The following is a 25876-nucleotide window of genomic DNA, read 5'->3' as shown; positions in this document are numbered from 1 at the left end:
TGCTGACATTTGCAGAAAAGCAGAAATTCTCTTTTTTTAAAAAATAGGAAAGGTAGATAGAGCCCCAGAAAAGGGAATTCAGGCTGCCTTTGTATGTACTTATGTACAGAGCATGGGATTGGGGGGTGAGGTGAAACGAGCACATTGAGGCCGCTAAGTTGCTGCCATGCCAGGTCCACCCTTCGCTTTTCTCCCAACCTCTCCTCTGCTTTTCTTAGGCAGGAAGCTGTCCAGCTCTGAGCCTGAAAAGGAAGAGATGTACAGTCATACCTCAGAAATCGAACGCTTTGCGAGTCAAACGTTTTGACTCCTGAATGCAGCAAACCCGGAATTGAGTGTTCTGGTTTGCAAACGTTCTTTGGAACCCAAACGTCCGACTCAGCTCCTGCAGCAAATCGGAAGCTACGCCTTGGTTTCCAAATGTTTTAGAAATTGAACGGACTTCCGGAACAGATTCCATTTGACTTCCAAGGTATGACTGTATTTGAAAGTGTGGATCAGGTTGGCTTCCAGAAAGTTTTCCTTGTCTGCCAGGAGGTTGTGGACAGATGGCAGAAATAGGTTGGCACTTGACCAGCTAACCCATACTTTCAAAGCTGCCCACTTCGTAGTGGCATCTAGATTACGGAAACCCTAGTGATTTTACTGCTGTGCTGTTAGCTTTTCAAAAGGCAGCTGTAGAACCTTTATTTCAAATGATATTTTGTTGCTGACTTGAATGCAACCTGTTGATGTTTCTGATGTCTCTGTGTCTCTTCTGCGTGTTTTGCTATGGCATCTATTTTTTTATTGGATATGTTTTACTGTTTTGTAGCTGTTTTTTAACATCTTATATTAAAAAAGCAGGGTAAAAATCTAGCTAAATAAAATAAATACTAATTAAGTAAACCATATCAACCTGGGTGCTGTTTTGGTACATCCTTCTAAGGAGGTGTAATCTGCTATAAACTCATATTGGCTTGGTTCACATGTAATGCTAAACCATGGTTTATGAAACTAAACCATGGCTTTGCATTGTGTGAACCCTGTCCAGTAGCTTAAGGTTGATGGTTAATCAAAATTTGTAGGTGGTTTATACTTAATATTAACCATAGCTTAGCATTATGTCTGAACCTGGATATAAGCTCAGCTATGGTTAAGGAGCTGTCATGTAGCCCAAAAGCTACAGAGTCACAAGTAAAGAGCCATAAAAAAGTCAAAATGCTTTCAAAACTTGCCTGATCTGAATGACGCTTTTAACTATTCTGTGGTATATTAAAAAAGGGTAAATTATAGTCTAACCAATGCCTCAGTTTTGCTGTATAAATGAGACAACCGAGTGAATCTCTTTAGGTTTTTTGGGGGTGGGGTGGAGGTTGAATTTAAATATATATATGAACATGTCATTTTGGAAAATTAACCCAAGAAAACAGATTCTTCTTCAAAGAGCTTGAGTGGGAAGTAAGGAATGAGCATAAATCTGATTATTTATTTCAAGGAGTGAAATGTTAATTTTATTTGCCTCCTGACAATGCCTTTAAAAGTTTTAGGCTAGGGATACGGTGACACCTATACACTAAAAGAGATGCGGGTGGCGCTGTGGGTTAAACCACAGAGCCTAGGGCTTGCCGATCAGAAGGTCGGCGGTTCGAATCCCCGCGACGGGGTGAGCTCCCGTTGCTCGGTCCCTGCTCCTGCCAACCTAGCAGTTCGAAAGCACGTCAAAGTGCAAGTAGATAAATAGGTACCGCTCCGGCGGGAAGGTAAACGGCGTTTCCGTGCGCTGCTCTGGTTCGCTAGAAGCGGCTTAGTCATGCTGGCCACATGACCCGGAAGCTGTATGCCGGCTCCCTCAGCCAATAAAGCGAGATGAACACCACAACCCCAGAGTCGGCCACAACCGGACCTAATGGTCAGGGGACCCTTTACCTTTACACACTAAAAAGCCATTTCACTGTAGAGCATGAATGCAGTGTTTTCTCTCCCTTCCCTGCCTTTGAGCATTGTCAATTGCTGTTAAAAGATGTAGTGTTCCGGGTCCTCGTGAAGCATGACCTCCGAGGCCTTTGCGAGGCTTCTGACATGACTTCCAGGTACTGCTTTAAGTTGGCTAAGTTCTCACTTAGCTAACTTAAGTCCCCAGTTAATTCCCCACTTAGCCCACTTAAGTGCCCACCATGCCCACTTAAGTGTCTATTTAGCCCACTTAAGTGCTCACCATGCCCACTAAAGTGCCTACTTAGGCCACTAAGTGCTCCTTGCTATTTCTGTCACAGCTTTAGTGCTGGCAGTCAGGTAAAATACCTTGGCTACTTCTGAGGCATTCTGGCGGGAAGAGCGTCGCACCAGCCACCACCCATTGCTTCCAGCACGAGGTGTGTGTGTGTGCAGGGAAAAGGACGACTTGACTTGATCTTCTTAGGACCTGCTGGGGTTACACTGCCTAATGCTGAACAGTTAGCAAGTGCCTCCTCAGTACATCTTCACAGTGAGCTGGCAATAAAGCTGCGCACCAGCCTATTCCTGGGGCTTCAAGCTAGGGTGGAGTTGCCCATGCTAGGATACAGGGGCCATTTGCTTATCTACCCGCTCTGGACTCTAAAGAGTTACACGCCCACAGCAGAAAACTTGATTGTGTTTAACTGCTGAATATTGTAAGTAATAGTTAAAATACTTTAGATCTTTTATACCAGTTCTTGTCTCTCAAGTCTTCGTTCCATGGAGTCCAGGCAATTGATGCTAGGCATTAGTGTTTCAAAGCTTATCCTGTCCCTCAGTGGGCCATGTATTTCAATATAAGAATAACAGGAATACAGTGGTAGCGTGGTTTAAGAACAGCTCAGTTTATGAACAACTTGGATTAAGAACGCTGCAAACCCGGAAGTAGGTGTTTTGGTTTGTGATCTTTGCCTTGGAATAAGAACATGTTTCTCTTCCTGTTGAGTGTGTTCCATTTGTAAATTGAGTCACCCGCTGCTGTGAGAAAGTGTGTCTTGGTTTAAGAATGCTTTGGTTTAAGAACGGACTTCTGGAACGGATTAAGTTCGTAAACCAAGGTACCACTGTAATAATAATGCACTATCATTATTTACATCCCACTTTTATATTGAAAATGCCTGAAGCAGCACATGGCATGATGGATCTGGAAATATGCCAAAAGTTGTCCTAGTAGTTCATCAGTTACGTATATGACTTCACACCTGTTGTTCTGTGGTTGTTTATCACAGACAAATCTTTCTCCTTTCATGCCTGAATATTTCCTAGTCCATCCTTATGATTTCTTCATTATAGCATACTGCCATTAAAGCTGCCTTGAGTCTCTGTCAGGGGAGGAAAAAGTGGGTATAAACATAAATATAAAATAATAACAATACAGTGGTACCTCAGGTTAAGTACCTAATTCGTTCCGGAGGTCCATTCTTAACCTGAAACTGTTCTTGACCTGAGGTACCACTCTAGCTAGTGGGGCCTCCTGCTGCCACTGCGCCGCCGGCGGGCAATTTCTGTTCTCATCCTGAGGTAAAGTTCTTAACCTGAGATATTACTTCCGGGTTAGTGGAGTCTGTAACCTGAAGCGTTTGTAACCCGAGGTACCACTGTAATAGCAGAAATCAAGAGAATTTTTTATGGATAACCCCAAAACGCTGTTTAAAAACCTTTTCCTCATTTGGCATAAAAAAGACCAGGTGCACTACTTGATTTTGTCTGCAGGTACCACTCTATTCCTGCACATTTGCTGTTGCAGCTGGTTCATGTTGTGAACTTCAGTGAATGCTATTACATTTGAATCCATTTCTCACTGCTAACAAGGAAATTAGAACTGGACATGATTTCTGCCTTCAGCTGCTAATCACAATTTTTTTCGCCTTTGGTGGGAATACAAAATGGAATATGAAGATTTAGTGAGGGCATAAATCATTTTCCATACCGATGAGTAGAGCATAAATGGTGACAATTATTTTACAAAGAACCCTATTCAGTACCCAGTAGTCGTATACCTGGTATGTAAATACTGGCATCTCTCCATTTCTACAGGTGCTCCCGTCATTCTTCCGCCGAAAACTGTTTGATAATTTATTTATTACATATTTATACACAGTTCCTCACAAAATGTATCACAGAGGGATCCACAAAACGATAATCATGCAAACACATTATATAATCAACAATACGTCTTGCACATGCAATTTAAAACAATATAATCAATTTTAAAATAATAATCCTAACAGCAGAGTGAAATACTAAATGTCTGCAAGAATGAAACTGTTTTCACTTGGCACCTGAACAGTCACAAATTGGATGCCGGATGACTTTCTTGGGAAGAGAGTTCAACAACTGGGGTCCCACTTGTTGAAATAATGGCAGTATTCTGAGAAGGTCTCAGTAGGCACCCAGACAGGTAGAAATGGCACTAGATCAGTGGTAGACCATCTACTTTGCATGCAAAAGGTTCCAAGTTCAATTCCTTTTTGGTGGCAAGGGAAAAAAATTAGGTACATAATATATACCTATTTTGAAATGATCTGCAATATACTTCCTATGGCCATCATACGTAGGCAAAGTGGTGGGGTATATTTTAGAGTGGAGGAGGTGGCTTGATTTCAACACATTATTATGTTCCCCATGTTATCCTGTCACCATTAAGGGGCCCAGTCCTGGGAGGAAGTAAGGTAAAAAGGTAAAGGACTTCTGGACAGTTAAATCCAGTCTAAGGCCACTATGGAGTTGCGGCGCTCATCTCGCTTTCAGGCTTAGGGAGCCGACATTTGTCCACAGACAGTTTTCTGGGTCATGTGGCCACCATGACTAAACCGCTTCTGGTGCAATGGGACAACGTGACGGAAACCAGAGCGCATGGAAACGCTGTTTACTTTCCCGCCACAGCGGTACCTATTTATCTACTTGCACTGGTGTGCTTTCAAATTGCTAGGTTGGCAGGAGGTGGGACCAAGCAATGAGAGCTCACCCCATTGCGGGGATTTGAACAGCCGACCTTCCGATCGGCAACCCGAAGAAGCTCAGTTGTTTAGACCACAGCACCACCCACATCCCTGGGAGGATGAGAACATTAACGTAGTACAGTCATCCTATTGAGCGAGCAAGGGAGCTGAGCTGTACATCGTGATTAGTATCAGGAACCTGCCCTGGTGTCAAGGGCCACTGTTTATGAATATAGGACAGCAAAGCCTTTTCTTATCTCAAGTTCTGCATCTTAATCTTATCAATGGTTTCCCCTGATTTCAGTCATTATTTTCGATAGCATGATTCCCTGGCATACCAATGAACAGTCTTCTGTATTTATTTATTTTTGCTATGAATACACTATAGCTCAATTTATGGTTATGTTTAGTGGCCACTTACCCCCCCCCCCAACATTTTGCAGATACATACAGTGGTACCTCGGGTTACATATGCTTCAGGTTACAGACTCCGCTAACCCAGAAATAGTGCTTCAGGTTAAGAACTTTGTTTCAGGATAAGAACAGAAATCGGGCTCCGGCGGCGCGGCAGCAGCGGGAGGCCCCATTAGCTAAAGTGGTGCTTCAGGTTAAGAACAGTTTCAGGTTAAGAACGGACCTCCGGAAGGAATTAAGTACTTAACCTGAGGTACCACTGTATTAGATCTCCCATTAGCAATATCAAGAACATGGGTTAAAAGTTGCCATACCTCTGGCAAACCAAGTAAACAATTTCTTTTCTTAATGGCAATCGATAGGGGTGAATAGAGAACGGAGGAAGAGTTGGTAAAATATGTTGTTAACTGAATTGGCTTTGAGGAAAGTTAGTTACTTTGTTGAAAAGAAGTCTACAGTACTGTATCTTCTTTTCCAAGAAACTGCAGGACAGTCCATTAACTTTAATACCTTTTCAAGAGTCTACTTTAATTATTGCATTTCCTGCCTCTGAGGGCAGAATGGGCTTTGTACCCTGCTGTTCTGTTCATTTTACGGACTTCAGAGTTTTTCTGCCTTTGTTCTGTCTGAAATGATCAGCAGTAAACTCTAGACATCAGAGAAAGAACTTAGGGATTGATGCTGGAACCACCTGACGTGTTATTTTTAGCTGAGTATATAGTTATCTATAACTACAGATCATAAAAATGGGAAAATGCAGAGGATATTGCAGCATAAACCATATTTGCAGTAAGAGACCATCCAAGTATGTACAAAACGCTCAGCTGCAAAAGCTACAACATAACTTTCAAACTCCACACCATTTTATCAAGATCATCCTGGTCGTCCCCATCCGCCCCCCCCCCAATAACACAGTAACCATATTTCTTCCAAAGTATACAGAACAATGAGTGACAGTCAGTGTTAGTGATACATAGAGTAAACTCTCAAACTAAGTATTATTAATTTTGGATATCATGCACAGAGTATCTGTTTTGCTTGCAGTCTAAAGCAGGATCAGTTCACCATCTGGATTAGTAGGCAATTCTAAAAGATGCTTGGCACCAGACAGCTGTTGTGAAAGAGATAACTGCGTTAAAGATCACCTGAGAACGTTGGAATAGTTAAACATGGAGGACTCAACCAAGCAGAGTCTGAGAGGTTTCCCCTGTCCTTTACTAGGGAAAAGCCGCTCTTTTAGCTTGAGGCTATGGGCAGCTGGATTGCCGGTTTTTAAATGATAGAAAAAGATTTTAGAGAAATGGTGGAAGCGATGCATCCCTTGAACTGTGTTGTAAATATCGGTGTCTGGGATGGACCAGATTTTAACGTGTTTGTTGAACCCTAGCTTCTCAAATCAGAAGTGGTGCAGCTTTCCCTATCTAAACAGTCCATCATTGTGTGTGTGTGTGTTTTAAAAAACCTCAGTCAGTTAAGAACAAGGGATGTACATTTTAAGCTTTCATTTTCAGCACAAAACGTATTACGTGGGTACTATGCCCTGCCAAAATGACTGGCTAATCTTAACATCACAGACAAACTGCTTAGATCAGTTCTCGTTATTATAGCGTACAGCATGTTGACTGAGATTGCCCGATACAAAATGTCCACAGAGTATGCTTCACTTTGTAGACTAGGAAGAAAATCACCGATGGTCTCTGAAATCTGTAGTGATGGCAGAAAAGGAGGTGTGTGGGGGTTTTTTCAGGGTGTGTGTGTTTTATTTAAAGTGTCAAAAAATGAGTTCATTTCCCAGCGAGGGTTTTACTGGGTGGAGACACAAGATAAACAATTAATCCCTTCTCTGTTAATGTTTTGATGAGGACAGAAGGCAATTCAGAATTCAAAACTCTGTGATTGGCATTACGGGTAGAACAAAAGAGATAAACTAATATTACAATGATGTGAACAAAAATTATGCAAATGTCCTAGACCATAAATGAGAATGTAGGGAAAATACAGGGTATAAATGATTCAATTTATCTTGTTGATACTATGAACATGTCAGTTTGAGGAGAATGTTGATTTTGTTTTTGCCAGCGCTTGACAGGCACGGTCTACTAGGAAAAAAAGGCTGAAAGACCATCATAGTTAGGGAGGTGAAAAACAAAGCAGGAATGTAAGAAACTACACTCAGAGCAGCTGGTGAGAGGAAAGGAAGAGCACAGAGGTATCCAACAATGTGAGAAGAGAGAATGTAAGAAGGAGAGCTAGAAAGATTCAACAGAACAAAAAACACCTATCACCATGAGCTGCTTCACAGGGATCGGATTGCTATTATTTATGGAAAGAAGCTGTCAAAGAAAGCGTGTCAAAAGTTTTTGCATTATTATGCATGGCAAACAAATGTATGAGGAAAAATAGCTCTGTAGTCATCTGCAGAAGGCAAGTATATTCTTCTGTCTTAAAGTAAAAACAGCTATATATTAACTTCAATTCACAACGCTGAGGTACTAGCAAATGCAAAGAAGCATGATATGAGACTGTGTGAAATTAAGGTTTTCAGGTTAAACCCAGAAGCTTCATATGGTCTCTAGCATACTCACTGTAAGTGTTTGGGGTTTTGTTTGTTTGTTTGTTTGTTTGGTTGGTTGGTTGGTTGGTTTAGAGGGGGAAATACTAAATACAGTGGTACCTCGGGTTACATACGCTTCAGGTTACATACGCTTCAGGTTACAGACTCCACTAACCCAGAAATAATGCTTCAGGTTAAGAACTTTGCTTCAGGATGAGAACAGAAATCGTGCTCCGGCAGTGTGGCAGCAGCAGGAGGCCCCATTAGCTAAAGTGGTGCTTCAGGTTAAGAACAGTTTCAGGTTAAGTACGGACCTCCAGAATGAATTAAGTACTTAACCCGAGGTACCACTGTATGCAGATGGAGAAATCCCTCAGTGCCTAGATCCAGGTTTGGGGGCAAATTCTCTTTGGTGAGAAAGCCCCAGAAGAGAATAAATATCACAAAACATGCAGAAAGGTAAAATGTGGAAATATAGATCTTTTCAACATCCTGCTCTTAACTTCTTTCGAATGCCCACATGGGGTGTTTGTGCAAGTGAAATCTTGGCTTTTCCAGGGTTTGTGATTGGGCAGAAAGTTCTGTATGTGTATATGTGTGTGTGTGATCTATGAAGGCATTCAGCTGCCTGTGTGGAGGCTGGGGAGAATCTACTGGGCATGATCCTGCTGCCCTTCTCCATGTGTTCCCTGAAGAGAAAGGTGTCATATGAAAAAGCTTTTTGTTTTGTCCCAATGGGTGGTATTCAATTTGGTCCCACTCTGAGTATACTCACTGAAGTGAATAAACATCGCAAACTATGTCAATGGTCTCTGAGCAGGATTTGGTTGCAGACAACTGGTTCAGTGATAGCATTCCCGTATAGCTGAAGTTATTTTTTACTATTTTCCTGAGAGAAAACAGTCATTGTGTAAGAAGGCAGGATTAAGTTCCCCACTGGGAACTTCGAAAGTAAAAAGACTGTATCTCTAGTGTATTATGGAGTCTTTTGAAACACCACGTACATACTGTTAGGTAGTGCTGACGTTTCTGTTGGCATTTAACCTAAGCCCATTTGGATTTGGTTACATTCATATCGTCTCCTTCAAATGCACCATTGTGCTGAATTCAATAAGAACTTTTTCCAGTTTAATTAATTAATTAATTGCTATTGTATTTATTAAAATGGCTCTTTGTTAATAAAATTCAAATATTGCTGGTGCTTACACTTTCAACGTGGCATGCAAATTTTCTTATTGTGTTTATAGTCTCTTGAGTGAATGCATAAAATGCTACTTTCATCATGCCACCCTTTCATGAAAAATTACACATCAACTCTTATTTAAATAGCTTTAGTCGCATTCTGTAAGCAAAATGCAGCCGTTATTATTATTATTTTAAATTACTGCTTGAGAAAGAAAGCAGCATGGGTAGGTGGTGGTGGGGTTGGAAATGCAGAATAAGAAATGAAAAAGGATCGGAGCAGTCATAGTTTCCATTAAGCGGGTGTTGTCTGGATTTGAAACCTTTGAGGAATTTTGAGGTAACATATTTATCCATGATAACTAATGGGACTCATTAGAGGGACTCAAGGGAGGGCTTCTGTAAATCCAGGACTGTACCTGGAAAACAGGGACACTTGGAATGTCTGCTCCGTTTGAAGGGCTGCAGGACTGGGGCCTTCCCAAGTTTGTTCTGAAGAGGCAAGTCAAGGTCACACAGGTGAGGCCGATTGGTAACTCACAGCACCTGGTGGCAAGAGGATATAAGGGATATAAGGTCAGCATTTCCCTTCGGCTCTTTGCCACAGCAACACGTTTCCTGCCTTGGGCTCCTTGACTCCTTGCTTCCTGATCCTCAGATCCTTGACTTTGTGACTTGTTACTTCTTGATCCTCGAGCCCTTGAGTTCGTGACTCCTTGCTTCTTTGTCCTCAGATCCTGGACTTCTTGACTCCTTGCTTCCTGCTCCTCGGACCCTTGGCTCCTCGACTCCTGGTTTCCTGACCCTCGGACCCTTGGCTTCTTGACTCCCGGCTCTCTGATCCTCGGACTCTTGGCTTCCTGACTCCTGGCTTCTGGACTCCCGTTCTTGCTCCCACTCCGCCATCTTGCCCCTGGTCCTGACATCCCCAGCTGGGACTTTGACTGCCCGCGAACCAGACCGTGACACAGATGATCCATGGTTTCAGCCTGGATAGCTCAGTTGGCTAGAGCATGGTGCTAATGATGCCAAGGTTGCAGGTTCGATCTCTGTATGGGACAGCTGCATATTCCTGCATTGTGGGAGGGTTGTACTCTATGATCCTTGGGGTTTCCTCCAACTCAACAATTCTATGATTCATGAAATTGGGCTATCTGCCCCCAGTCTCAGTATGATGTCAAGTCAATAACTGAGCATCATCTACACAGCCGACCATGAGATCAGAAGCTACATTGATATCTTAGATTGGATGAAAAGATTTGTGAAAACACATTTTCTGTTTGAGCTGCTAAAAGATAAATGAAGGCTATTTCATTAAAAAAGTTACATAAACTATTTTCTTGTAAAATGCAGTTGCTTGGACTGCACGAAAAGAAACAGTATATTAAAATTAGCAAGAGAGTATAAAAGAGCATTATTTATGGCAGATATTCATGCTGGTAGACAGCCATTAGTGAAGAAACCATTGGGAACATCTTTAAGACTATTAGAGTGCCTTATCTATCATAAGTGACAGAAAATGAGGGAATGAACAGTAAGATATTTAAATGTGCTGATGATGGTAACAGAACAGCTGATCAAAATTAGGGACAATTCCTGGACTCAGCAGTATTTTTGCCATTTAACCAAATGCTCTGTTAAGACACTGGCATCATGAATCAAGTTATGGGTACAGGAAATGGATTAAAGGAGGGTTCCTTTAAAAGGTGAGTTCTTCTAAAGTTTATTTTTTAAATGTTGATTACTGTGTTATGACTTCAGTAGACAACGGTCTTTAAAACATTAGGGAGGCGGCTGTGAATGAGATCAGTTAATGGTCATGCAGAGATGGAACATTTAAAACATTCCTTTTGTTCTTTTTCTTTTGCATTAAAGGTGTGCCAAAAGTCAAACCCTGCCAAGCAGTGCTTGAGATGCACAACTCCCAGCCAGTTCACTAACAGGCAGTTTCAAGCAAACTCTTTACCTATATCCACTATGTGCCCGGACGGCTTGATGATTAAGTTCCAAGTCGTATGAGTAGCATTGAATAAATAAGTTCTTATAGGGTAAATGAATTCCCGATGGTGATAATAATCATGGTAGAGTAGGAGATCTGAATTTGCAAATCTGCGAAGAACCCACCCAAGTTCTGCCCCACTGGATGACACTGAAAATTCTACTGAGACAGGGCTCACCATGCTTGCCCTGTGTTTCTAGGCACAGTTCTGGGCTTTCCAGATCTGTGTCCAAGCAGTTCTTTCTTTTTTTGTCTTGGTGATTTCTCCAGGAAAACCCTTGTTTTCATTGGAAAGGCCATTGGTCCCCCCTCCACTTATATACCACTGTTCCTCTAAGGAGTTCAAGGTAGCAAACATGGTTCTCCTCCTATTCTTCTTCTTCTTCTTCTTCTTCTTCTTCGGATGCGGGTGGCTCTGTGGTCTAACCCACTGAGCCTCTTGGGCTTGCCGATCAGAAGGTCGGCAGTTTGAATCCCCATGACAGGGTGAGCTCCCATTGCTCTGTCCCACTTTCCTAGCAGTTCGAAAGCACACCAGTGTAGGTAGATAAATAGGTACTGCTCCAGCGGGAAGGCAACTGGTGCTTCTGTCTGCTCTGGTTTTCGTCACGGCGTCCTGTTGTGCCAGAAGAGGGTTAGTCATGCTGACCACATGCTGTCTGTGGACAAGCGCCGTCTCCCTCAGCCTGAAGGTGAGATGAGCGCCGCAACCCCATAGTCGCCTTTGACTGGACTTAACCGTCTAGGGGTCCTTTACCTTACCTTTACCTTATTATTATTATTATTATTATTATTATTAGTAGTAGTAGTAGTAGTAATAGTATTAAAATTTGTATACCGCCCTATACCTGCAGGTCTCAGGGTGGTTTGCAACATAAAATCACATTTTAGATAGTTTGGGCTAAGAGCGAATGGCCCTAGGTCAGTCAGTGAGGTTCATGGCCAAATGGCGATTTGAACCCAGGTCTCCTTAGTCCGACACTAACCCATACACCACACTGGTCACTTTATTTTTAATGCCAAAATGCCATTTTTTTATAAAGAGAGTGACTTGGGACTTTAGGGAGTCACTGTTCCAAGTTGATATGGCTTGCTAATGACACAATCCAATTTGGTCATCCGAAAAACTCACCCAAATCACCCCTATTTGCCTCATTATTCAGGCTGAACACACCTATTAGATATATAATATTCCACTACAGAAGTTCCCATTAGCCTGCTTGTTTTGCCTTATTAGGTGCTATTACATTATGCATGCTCAGCAGCCATGCTGTTTGTTCTGAACAGTTCTCCCCCATACTTCATTTGAACCTCTGCAGGAATCTTAACTCAAAAATATGCAGGAATTATTTGCACCTGACCGACAAGCTAAAGGATTGCTGGGAACCGAAGACATTGTGCCATTATAGCTAGGACTACATATTAATCAAGGGGCAGACTAATGGCTATTTTTTCATGTTTTAAGTTTATATATATACCAGTCATACTGCCAAGCATATGTAAATAATTACAGTAAACCAAACTAACCAATCATAAAGCAAGATTAATTAGGTTGCTTAGCTTGGCATAATTTTGGCACAACCTCACAGAGAAACCCACAACAAGCAATACACAGTCTTGGAAATGGCTAATAAGTCTGAGCTGCCCAACTCCAAACAAACATACTTCAATAATTATGACATAGCGCACCTTCTCAATAGCTAAAGCTCAATAGCAGTCTATCATCTGGTATGTTAGCTGGGATTGAATTGAGTTCTTTCAGGGGCACTTAGCTGCCTCTATAGATTTTATCTGCGCACATGCAAAATATACCTGCTTTTGATGAATGGAGAGCTGATATAGCCAATTTCAACCCATATATAAATTTAATAGTCATGCATTCTCAACAATATGCAAAATCATGCACTTTCAACATATGTGTCTGGACCACACACAGTCGTAATTTGGAAGACATGAATTGCCGAGGTCAAAATCCCATCAGAGCTCAGGATTAAACTTATGGAACTGGGTTACTGGAAACTTGGCAAAAGTAGAGCAAGAAATTTGCATCTGGATATGTTGGAAAGAAGGGATGCGGGTGGCGCTGTGGGTTAAACCACAGAGCCTAGGACTTGCCAATCAGAAGGTCGGTGGTTCGAATCCCCGTGACGAGGTGAGCTCCCATTGCTCGGTCCCTGCTCCTGCCAACCTAGCAATTCAAAACCATGTCAAAGTGCAAGTAGATAAATAGGTACCGCTCCAGCGGGAAGGTAAACGGCATTTCTGTGCGCTGTTCTGGTCCGCCAGAAGCGGCTTAGTCATGCTGGCCACATGACCCAGAAGCTGTACACTGGCTCCCTCAGCAAATAAAGCGAGATGAGCGCCGCAACTGCAGAGTCGGCCACGACTGGACCTAATGGTCAGGGGTCCCCTTTACCCTTTACCTATGTTGGAAAGAAAAGTAAGATGGAACAGATTCTTGTTCTACAAGAAAAAAACTGTTGAAAACAGAGAAGAAGGCATCAGATGTTTCTTGACCAGGACACCAATTCTGATTATTTATACCTATGTTATGGCATGGTGTAGAGGCTCATGTTACTCTCTTCCAGTCATACTACCTTTGAACAGAAACTTCAAGTTGTGGGATGCTGCTGCGGTAGTGTTTGATAGATCAAACAATAAGATGAACAGATTCAAATTGGTGTCACCAATTATTTGGGTAGCATTTAAATATATATATGCATGTGTATACATAATACATATGTTGGTATGTAAGGGCAGAGCCCTTCCTGCTTCTGCTCACCAACCCCATCCCATCACCTTTGTCCCTACAACTCAGCTCAGCTCCCAGTGGGAGCTTCTCATTCCCTCCTCCGTCGCCAGAGGACTAAGGCCTAGGGCTGGCATGGGGGGAGCCAGCAAAACAGTTACTCAGTGGCTGCTGCAGCCTGTCCTGACTGTCCCTCTACAGCCCACCAGGGCCACCCATCCAGTGCCTGTCATCACATAGTACAGGCTTCCTCAAACTAAGCCTTCCAGATGTTTTTGGCCTACAACTCCCATGATCCCTAGCTAGCAGGACCAGTGGTCAGGGATGATGGGAATTGTAGTCTCAAAACATCTGGAGGGCCGAGTTTGAGGAAGCCTGATATAGTAGTTTGCAGTGCCATCTGTCTGCCAGTATGAAAACTACATCATGGCAACAGTCATGTATCTTTATTATATGGAAATTGCTCTATGCTATATTTCTCTATATGGTATATTTTTGTAGGCATAACTGTCATTGTTCTGTAGTTCACGCCATTAGGTGGCCATGCTGACTGCAGTGTGACAACAGAACAAGAAGCGAGCAAGAGGTGCAGGCGGCCCTGGCAAGCTGTTGAGGAAGGCGAAACATTTAAAGGAAGATAAGAGGTGCTTCAGAGAGCGGTTTTCTCTGAAGCACCTCCCCGTTCAAGGTCATAGAAGTGGCATTTAAAGAAGGCTGGAAAGTGCTTTGGAGAGTGGTTTAGCAAACTGTTTTCTGAAGCGCCCAACCCCTGTTAGGCATTTAATGAGCTGTGAGAAATGGCAAGCTGTGAGGGATGGGGTTGTGTACTTGGGGCAAGATGTGTGGGAATGGAGTGGGGGTTTGGGTGAGCTGGCAGAGAACAGTGGGGCTGGGGTATGCTGAGCAGAGGAGCAGTTGGAGCAAGCTGCATAGGGTGGGGTGTGAACAGGTGGGGAGAAAAGGGGGCAAAGGGGATTGTGAGCACTGGTGAGCAGAGCAAGCAGTGGCCATAACCCCTGGTTTAATATATGCCAAGCAGCGTCTTAAAAAGACATATCTCCCCTCCCCCCCCTTTTCTCTCATGGAGGAGTGAATGTCTTTTCTAAGATGATGCCCTGCTATGACATGTATCTGTATTGCTGAAAGAAAGAAAGAAATTACAGTATTTTTCTGTCTATAAGACACCCCCATGTATAAGACGCCCCCTATTTTGGGGGACTCCGATTTAAGAAAATGGAGGGGAGATGTATCCTTGTATAAGACGCCCCCCAATTTTTGACATTATTTCAAAGGAAAAAAACCTAGTCTTATACACGGAAATATATGGTTTTACTGCTTGCTTCAGAAATAATGGTTAAGCTCTTAACTTTTCTTCCACCAAGGGGACGGAATGGTTGAAGTTGGGCCTCTCCTCCTGTTTCTTCGCTTTTGAAAAACACGATTGGGCAAGATCTAATTGCTGCTTCTAAAGAAAGTCCAGCAGGTGCACTACTAAGAGGCATGAAAAAGGCAAAATTACTTGTAATTGCATTACATGGCCCTTCCTCTCGGCTCTGGTTTATACATTTAGTAAGGAAAGGCTGCAGTTTATTGCAAGAGGGATGTTGTGAGCCTCTACAATGCAGCCAGCCTGTGGAGTAAAAGGGCCACACGAATGCCCAACTGCATGGAGGGCTGGCTCATGCCATCCTTTCTCCTAAAAAAAAGCAGATGTAGATAATTTTAAATGGGCAGTCGAGTGAAGGGCCTGGTTCACACAACAGGCTTTCTTCGTGGTTTACAGAATGGGCTCACATTGCTACTTCCCCATGCTTTCACTGCTCTGCCTCTGGCTCTTCGTAGATACTGGTGCATAGTAGTAGTAGTAGTAGTAGTAATAATAATTTATTATTTATACCCCTTCCCAGTCTGGGCGGCTTCCTACCGAATATTAAAAACAATACAGCGTCAGACATTAAAAACTTCCCTAAACGAGGCTGTCTTCAATTGTCTTTTAAAAGTAAAATAGTTGTTTATTGCCTTGACATCTGCTGGAAGGGCGTTCCACAGGGCAGGTGCCACTACCGAGAAGGCCCTCTGCCTGGTTCCCTATAACCTCACTTCTTGCAGCGAGAGAACTGCCAGAAGGCCCTCGGCACTGGACCTCAGTGTCCGGGCTGGATGATGGGGGTGGAGATGCTCCTTCAGGTATACAGGACTGAGGCCGTTTAGGGCTTTCAAGGTCAGCACCAACACTTTGAACTGTGCTCGGAAATGTACTGGAAGCCAATGAAGATCTTTCAGGACCGGTGTTATATGGTCTCGGCTGCCGCTCCCAGTCACCAGTCTAGCTGCTGCATCCTGGATTAATTGCAGTGTTGTCATCTTACATCCATCATTCTGGTTTCCTAAAGAGACAAAGCATTTTGAGGAATTGAAATCTCTTTGCAGTTCATATTAATGCTAAGGCACGGCGAAGTAAATATTGGTTGAATCTGCCGAAGCAGCAGAAATGTAAATGTAACTTCTCATCTGTCTGCGCTTGCTCCATTTGTACCAATACTATCATATTATCATAGCTGATGCAAATATTTGTGCTGACTTCTACGATGTTGTGTTGAATGAATCAATATGCCGGCGGGGGGGGGGGGGGAGTGTTTAAGTAGTTCTCAGCACTTCTTATTGGATGGCTGCCTACCGGCTTGGAGAGGACTACTTTGCCACTGAGTTGCTCCAAGCAAGATCTACTTTTTGAAACACCGCTGCACTGTAGTCTTGTGTCTTCAAACTACAGCTTTCCTCACCAGTCTGAATTCTCACTCCACATATGTCAGTGTCCAAACTCTCTGGAGGCTGTTAGTTAACAAGGATTTGCTGGTCTGAGCTGTCAGTGATGCTTTTTTTTGGGGGGGGGGGTACTTTGCATTTTGTGCTTGCCACAAATGGTGGGGCATTTTTATTTGTTGAAGTCCTCTGTAAAGGAGGACACATGGTATTCCTAGTAAAACTTCCGTTTCCCAGAAGTTGTGTCCTGGTAGGTTTAAAGGTAAAGGGACCCCTGACCATTAGGTCCAGTCGTGGCTGACTCTGGGGTTGTGGTGCTCATCTCGCTTTATTGGCTGAGGGAGCCGGCGTACAGCTTCCGGGTCATGTGGCCAGCATGACAAGCCGCTTCTGGCGAACTAGAGCAGCGCACAGAAACAGTTTACCTTCCCGCCGGAGCAGTACCGCCGGAGCGGTACTTGCACTTTGATGTGCTTTTGAACTGCTAGGTTGGCAGGAGCAGGGACCGAGCAACGGGAGCTCACCCCGTTGTGGGGATTTGAACTGCCAACCTTCTGATCGGCAAGCCCTAGGCTCTGTGGCTTAACTCACAGCGCCACCCGTGTCCTGGTAGGTTTGGGAGCAAGCAAAGTCTTTGTTTCCATAGTTAAATAACTGTGGAATGTCCTTGCTGCAGAGCTCAACCCCTCTAACTCTAATTCTCTTTTTCTTGGGAACTGTGGGAATTGTAGTTCTATGGGAAATAATTCTAAACAGCTCCCTGACACCAGTTTCCTACAGGATTCTTTGATAAAACCAGGATAGTTAATATGGTATAATGCTGGCAAAAGCAAGTTAATCCAGTTTAGCAGACTGGAACGAGACTGTGTCAGTTATACAGTGTAGACTCACTGAAATCAAGGTGAGATGTTAGTTTTCCATCGGATCCAACAGACTGAATTTTGATTGGTGTCACCTTGGTAAACTCTGGGACCTTTGGTTTATCATCTTTCTCCATTTGCTATGATGGCAGAAGGTCCTTAAACCTATGTGTATTGGATTCAGTATTGTTCTCATATGAGATTCTTCTAAATTGTTTATACAGTGGTACCTCGGGTTAAGTACTTAATTCATTCCGGAGGTCCGTTCTTAACCTGAAACTGTTCTTAACCTGAAGCACCACTTTAGCTAATGGGGCCTCCTGCTGCCTCCGGAGCACGATTTCTGTTCTCATCCTGAAGCAAAGTTCTTAACCCGAGGTAATATTTCTGGGTTAGCAGAGTCTGTAACCTGAAGCGTATGTAACCTGAAGTGTATGTAACCTGAGGTACCACTGTATATGGAATGATTTTAGTTTGGTGTTTTTTTTTACATATGAACTTGTTTTTATTGCTGGTGAAATTACTGAAAAATCACTTTGAGATATTTCATGAGAAGTGATGGAATGAAACAAATCAGTAATAAATTAGGTTTGACAAGGAACTGAGTTTTAGAAGCACTGCACATCCTTCCTAAACGGTTCAAAACCAAGAGGAGGAACTAAGCGGAACATGTTCTGTCCCCGGTAAACAAGGTTAAATACTGCAAGTTGTTGCTAAAGCTCAAGAAACACATGTTGATTCCAAGAGGAAAGGTTCACTAGAAGGGCAGCCAGATTTTTGTGTGTGTGCTTCTTTGAGTCATATTGCACTATGCTATACTGCAGGCAGTCAATTTATTTGATAAGTGAAGCACCATAAAAACATCTTTGATTATATTAGATGGCCATACACTTCTAAGTGATTTTGAGAGATTTTGCTTCTTGTATTATGTCCAGCTCTGATGCTTCTATTTTTATCCTGAACATTCATTCTTACTCACTTTTATTACCTTACAAAACTGAGGGTTTAGTGGCTACTATCTACTACTTGATGTACTCTAACAGGAAAACTGCCAGAAATTAAATATATGACAGCTGCTGGCTGCAGCCTGCCTTGTCTCTCCTACATGAGAAAAGACTAATGCAGATATCTTGGTTAGATTTATGGATTTTGCTGATCCACCTTCTATGATGTTTTTGATTTTCTCAGATTACCACAGGGAAGGTTATTGACTATCATAGTCTGTGCTGCAAGTACACTCTGTTTCATATTACAGTGCACAGCATCATAACTGAACCTGTCAGTGTTCGTTAAGGTAATGAAAGGTAGTGATAGCTTCACACACAGATCTTGACAAGGACATGTGGAGTGGTGGAAGAGGGAATCATGCAATTTCCCATTATTTGGCCTGGCTGCACTTTTTGGTCTGAGAGGGTGTTATTCTCTTCCCCCTCCTATGTATCTTTCCCACTTGTACTTCTAGAAGAACAAATGAAGACGTACTTAGATAAACTCTGATTCAAGCGAGGCCTGGGAGTTTCATTGGATTCCATTCAGTCACAAGATGGTTACTTTCAGATAAGGGAGGCGCTTTGGTCTAAACCACTGAGCCTCTTGGGCTTGCCAATTATAAGGTCGGCGGTTTGAATCCCCGCGATGGAGTGAGCTCCCGTTGCTCTGTCCCAGCTCCTGCCAACCTAGCAGTTCAAAAGCACACCAGTGCAAGTAGATCAATAGGTGCCACTGTGGCAGGACGGTAAACGGCATTTCCATGTGCTCTGGTTTCTGTCATGGTGTCCCATTGTGCCAGAAGCAGTTTAGTCATGCTAGCCACATGACCCAGAAAGCTGTGTGTGGACAAACGCTGGTTCTCTTGGCCTGAAAGCGAAATGAGTGCTGCAACCCCATAGTCGCCTTTGACTGGATTTAACCATCCATGGGTCCTTTACCTTTACCTTACCTTACTTTCAGATAATTTTTTAAAAAAAATCCCTTCCATAGTCAGCAGTTTTCCTCTCTGTCATAAATGGGCAGGATGACGGTGAGAAGGAAGAGGATCCCATTGAGGGGTGTAGCTGGGACTGGGACACACCAGGGCAAGCTGGGGACGAGGAAGGAAGTACTCACAGGGCGACAGAGGATGGCGAGGAGTAATGAGGGTCAGTTCATGGGAAGTAGAGCAGCAGGACCCATCACCAAAGAGAGGAGCCCCTGTCTCCACAAACACAATGGGCTCTGAGGCGTAGGAAGCAGCTGACAGGGTGCTCCAGGAGGCTGAAACAGGCAAGGGCCCACAGCCCAGCTCCCTAGCTGGCCAAGTGGGGCTCGCTAGCTCTGGGAGGAGGGTTGTGATTCCTCAGCTTGAGTAGGCTCAGAGCAGGCGAGGGTCACCTGCCTCATCAAGCGCAGATGTATAAAAGGGTAGCAGAGCAGAGGTGTTGTGGTTGCTCAACTGCCCATGTTGATAGACCTTGGCTTGGATGCTCCAGGTCCAGGATCTCTGTGGACTGTGCTTCGGGTTTGACTCTGGACTGTGTTTCCTGACCTTTGGGCTTGACATACTGACTTGCCATCGGGTAGGCTAGGGCTTCATGACACTCTTTTCTTACCCTTCAGTTTGTTGCCTTTTTCTCTGCCCCATCCCTGAAATCCTTTAACGTAGAAAATCAAGGAGCATGTTCTTCTGTCTGTCTGAGGGCAGTGGAAAAGTAACTTGGACAAAGGAGGAAGCAAGGACCAACCAAAAGAATGGTGTCCATGACACACTCTCAAAGTTTTAAATGTGCTCTCTGAAAGCTTGGTGACCTCAGATAGTTCATCCAGCTCTCTGGTACCCCATACTGGAGCCTCAATTCTTGTCTGAAGAGCTCTCTAGAGGGAGAACTGTCAGCATCCCAGACCTTTCCCCTCATAGCATGCATGCTTTTAAGGGGAAAGCAGGAAGTGGTTGGGTTTGCCTTAGCCATTCCATTACATCATCTGTTTCGTGCTAAAGTGGTAAGCTCTCCAGTTCCACTGAATGCTACAGTACTTCAGTTATATATGATCTGTTGGACAGCTGCCAAGAATGAGTAGAGGAGAAAATGGCTGGAAGTGCTCTACAGAGTCATTCAGTGAAGACTGCCTAAGTTCTTTCTGGGAAGATAAACATTTTCAATTAGTTCTGGGAGCTATAAGTGTTTAACATGTGGCCTCAGTGGAGGGATAATAGATTCAGCGCTCAGTACTACACAGATGTTCCTATTTCCAGGAGAGTTTTTCTGTTTTCTTATTTTGCTTAGGATTTTTATTTTTCAATGAACAAATAGATTCGTTTCCCTCACCGCCAACTACCTTGAAGCAAATGTGATGAACCCTGTGGTTCCATCTGCACCTTGCACAACACTGATCTCGACGCCAGGACATAAAAATATTGTTATGAGTTTGTGGGTGCCAGGCACCTATAATTCTAGCAAGTGTTAGAATAAAAGCCAGGCTGACTTCCTATGTTAAGGTGATTGCTTGGGGTAATGTGCCATTAAGAGAACAAAGGAAATGTGATGGGTCATTAAGACAACAAAGGAGAGGGGGGCTCTGAGCCAATTGGCCTATGGATGCAGCCTGTGCTCCATCTCTTAGTTAAGACAAGGCCTGAGTTCAGACAGGGCAGAGTTTGTGTAATGTCACCTAGGAGAACACCGGCAGGCTGGAATGGCAGAGAGGCAGGGCTCGGTTTTGGATTTCTGTTTAAATCCAAGGCTCCCGCTAAAGGAGAAACAAGACCCACTTGGAGTGTTGATGCTGTGAACCCGCCCTCCCCGCCCCCCATCACAAGCTCAGGTTGTTAATAATAATAATAATAATAATAATAATAATAATAATAATAATACCTTGTCAATGTACAACCTGTGTACAATGAAATTAAATGAGCCTCCCTCCCCCACCACCCAAACACTCAATCTCATTGCACTCTGTGTGCTTATCGCACAACACACCACCTCGCAAGTCAGTTGCGCTGTGTTATTTTCCATTCAACAGCCTAACAGCCCATGGATAGAAGCTATTTTTTAGCCTGTTGGTACGGCTGATTATACTTCTATACCCCCTGCCCAAGGGTAGAAGCTTAAAGAGGTGATGGGGTGTGAGGCATCCCTGTGAATTTTTCATGCTGTCCTAAGGCAACAATCCCTTGCGATGTCATCTAGCGGACTCAAGGGACAGCCCATGATATCATGTGCTGTATTCACCACCCTCTGTAGAGACTTTCTGTCCGTGGCTGTCAAGCCAGCATACCACATATATATTTGTCAGTAAACCATATGCCATAAAGACATTACAGTCTCTGCCATGCCTTATTTCCAAAAGGAAACATGGACCCTGAGTAAGTGTCTGGAACTCCCCAATCTTGGGGCCGGACTTGCACCACTTGGAGATTGGGGTGGTGTCTGGGAGGTGGCTGAATCAAACACCTGGGAAGGGCCAGATTCTGGAGATGAAGGAATGCCTGTACAAAGGGAGACAGAGGCTGACCCAGGAGACAAGGAATCACAGCCACAGCTAGAGCAGGAGTGTGCAAGTCCGGCCCCTCTTCACCAAGGGTTCCCAGACTCGGAAAGCCCACAGGCAGAGGGAGGGGAGGAGATAGATGACATTGAGGGGGATGCTATGCAACCAGGAGGCAGGCAGCGTTTAGAGGAATTTTCGTTTGATAGCCGGGGTGGGGTGGGGGGCAGAGTTCACCCACCTTCTCCTTGAACCAGAAGAGCTGAAGAGCTTAAAATGCAATGGAAGTGGAAGTGGAAGTGGAAGAAGAAGAAGAAGAAGAAGAAGAAGAAGAAGAAGAAGAAGAAGAAGAAGAGGAGTAGTAGTAGTAGTAGTAGTAGTAGTAGTAGTAGTAGTAGTAGTAGTTTGGATTTGATATCCCACCTTTCACTCCCCTTCAGGAGTCTCAAAGCGGCTAACATTCTCCTTTCCCTTCCTCCCCCACAACAAACACTCTGTGAGGTGAGTGGGGCTGAGAGACTTCAAAGAAGTGTGACTGGCCCAAGGTCACCCAGCAGCTGCATGTGGAGGAGCGGAGACGCGAACCCAGTTCCCTAGATTACGAGACTACCGCTCTTAACCACTACACCACACTGGCTAAGAGAGGGAGGACAGGACTTTGATGCCCATCATGCTGTGAGAAGGGTGGAGACTCAGTGACCAACTCGTAGCTAATGGCAGCAGAGCCGGAGCCGCTATCTGGGTGTACCGTAAATTGTAAAAAAACGTACATAAAACTGCCAGAGACTCATTAATTGTTATCGGAGCTTGCTTGCCTGCTGGAGATCATTACAGGTGGTGTGCAACAATACCAGCAAGGAATAAAAAAATCCTGTAGATATAACCACTTCAGCCCACAAAAACATTTCTATTTGGTGACTATGTAATGGATATTCGCTCCCTTTGGGGAAACTTGGCTGCATTTTTTAAAAAACACCACCCACCACCACTCAGCTATTACATAAAATAGCTCTATGGGGTTCTGCCATGGAAAAGTGGATGGCTGCAATGCTTCATATACTTTTCTGAGTGCTTTTCTTCTTCTGTCACTTGAAATCTATTTAGTGGCTTCTTGTTTTTCACTGTAGTCTCCAGTTGCCTGAAGGATTATTATTAGAAATTAAACTCTGATGGTGACTCTGTGAGGGTCTGAATTGTTTCCTCAAAGAAACCCTGGGTGACCTTTAAGATTTGGCATTATCAGAGGATTTATAATGTCTTTGTTGAGAATATGGATTGCTAACTTCACTATAGTAATGAGCACTTCACTTTGACAAAGTAGATTCCACATATATTGAATTCAGCTGGAGTTGCATTACATGGGCTCTTTAGTATTGGATATAAGAGCCAGAGAATCTACATTAGAACAAAGGGTCGAATGATACCTAGGGTCTGTCCTCGGAAATAATGTCAAAGCATGTTAAAACTACAGTGACATGTGTTCTACATTAAGAATTTGGATTAGGGAACACTTCCAATCAGGCAAGCACAAATATAAGGCATGAGAAGAAAGAGGCAGGATTTGGAAAAGTTAGATTTTATGGACAAAGACCTTTGCAATGTGAAAGGCATTCCTATTTATCTTCGTTAGTTACTAATTGCAGATGTACAAGCAGCACATTTACAACCACATAAATGCAACAAAAACACAAGCCTTGCATTTTTATTGCGTCTCAATTCACCCTCAAGTCCCAAGGATGTATGAGGTTGATAAGAGCATTTTTAAAAAGAACAAATGACTTACGGAAAAGGAAAGGAAAATGTCACCTCAGGTTGACGCTTTTTCTTCAGAACTGATTGTATAAACTTATCCTTAACACAAACGGGTAAGAAAGGTTGGAAGTATTTTGGTTGCATTAAAAGTCATGCTATCGGGCATGAAGAAATTTCCTCAAATTATGACATCCATGTCAATACCATAAGAGCCAATTAACTATATTTTCTAATTGGGAATGCAGTCGAACAACCTAAAAACTTGAAAGCTCATTTTATTATGAATTAGCTGGGTCAGATATAATGCCTGAGATAAACCCACCCTGTCAGAATGACAACTTCTCCTCAGCCATGGCATGAGGCCCTTGGCAACAGTTGTCAAGAACAGAAAGATGGGAAAGGCTGTGTGACACATGAAAGTGTGGCTCTCAGGGCTAATGAGCTTAGGATCAGACGAAAGCTCAGTTGATCTCTACGAACCTTACTTCCAAATAGGTTTCAGTCTAAAAACTGCTCAACATCCATAGCCCAAGAAACCTGGATATAATCTAGAGAAAGTGAATCATTTCTGAGATCCATTGATTTCACTGGACAGACCTAAGTGTTTGTTAGCTCTCCCCTTGAAATAAATGGGAACTTTCATCTGGGTTGTGCCCAGGGCTTTTTTCCAGCCGGGACTCAGTTTCGGCACCATGGATGCCGTTGCCATTATAAGAGAATGAAGGAAGAGTTCGTGGTGAGTTCCAGCACCACTTTTTCTAGAAAAATAGCACTGCTTGTGGTAATAATCATAATCATAATTTATTGTTTATACCCCACCCATCTGGCTGGGTTTCCCCAGCCACTCTGGGCGGCTTCCAACAAAATATGAAAATACAATAGTCTGTTAAACATTAAAAGCTTCCCTAAACAGGGCTGCTTTCAGATGTCTTCTAAAAGTCTGGTAGTTGTTTTTCTCTTTGACATCTGCTGGGAGGGTGTTCCACAGGGCGGGCGCCACTACTGAGAAGGCCCTCTGCCTGGTTCCCTGTAGCTTTGCTTCTTGCAGTGAGGGAACCGCCAGAAGGCCCTTGGCTCTGGACCTCAGTGTCCGGGCAGAACGATAGGGGTGGAGACGCTCCTTCAGGTATACTGGGCCGAGGCCGTTTGAATTGCGCCCGGAAACGTACTGGGAGCCAATGTAGGTCTTTCAAGACCGGTGTTATGTGATTTCGGCGGCCACTCCCTGTCACCAGTCTAGCTGCTGCATTCTGGATTAGTTGTACTTTCCGGGTCACCTTCAAAGGTAGCCCCACGTAGAGCGCATTGCAGTAGTCCAAGCGAGAGATAACTAGAGCATGCACCACTCTGGCGAGACAGTCCGCGGGCAGATAGGATCTCAGCCTGCATACCAGATGGAACTGGTAAACAGCTGCCCTGGACATAGAATTGACCTGCACCTCCATGGACAGCTGTGAGTCCAAAATGACAGCTCTCACCTTTGTCCCTAGCCCGCTGGAGATCATCAACCAGTGCGACCAAGGCAGTTTCAGTCCCATGATGAGGCCTGAATCCTGACTGGAAGGGATCCAAATGGTCCGCTTCTTCCAGGTGTGCCTGGAGTTGTTCAGCAGCCACTCACACAATCACCTTGCCCAAGAATGGAAGATTTGAGACTGAGCAATAGTTGGTCATATTGGCCGCATCTAAAGATGGTTTTTTAAAGAAGCGGTTTGATAACCGCCTCTTTCAGCAGGTCTGGGAAGGCTTCCTCACAGAGAGAAGCATTCACGACCCCATTCACAACTACATCACACTGGTTTTTAGTACGTAAGTTGTATTAATGAAACACTATTCATTAATGTAGAATAGACCACACTCTGGCAAAAGACAGCTCCCTTTGGCAGATGGTTCAGTAGCAACAATTCTTGCAATATGTTGATTTGGAAGCAGCTAAAAAAATCCCACTATACATGTTTTGCTAACTGGTAGAAAGTAATGTTAAATGTTCACCCCTCAATTATTAATCACTTGACGTATTTTGGAAAGTAACCATTTTCCTAATGCCTCTAGCTGTGCACTTTCTTTGGTCCATTTGTGAGATGAGGAGGTATTATTGGGAGTTTATGGGTATCACAAAATAAAGCAGCAGCCAAGAAAGGCATTTTATGCTATCAACCTAAAGAAAAAAGAGTGATTATTAAAACATCTAGGTAAATTTTTACTTATTCTACCCAAACGTAA

The sequence above is a fragment of the Podarcis muralis genome, chromosome 10, assembly GCF_964188315.1.
Source record: "Podarcis muralis chromosome 10, rPodMur119.hap1.1, whole genome shotgun sequence".
Classification (NCBI taxonomy): Eukaryota; Metazoa; Chordata; class Lepidosauria; order Squamata; family Lacertidae; genus Podarcis; species Podarcis muralis.
Note: the sequence above shows the minus strand (reverse complement) of the source record.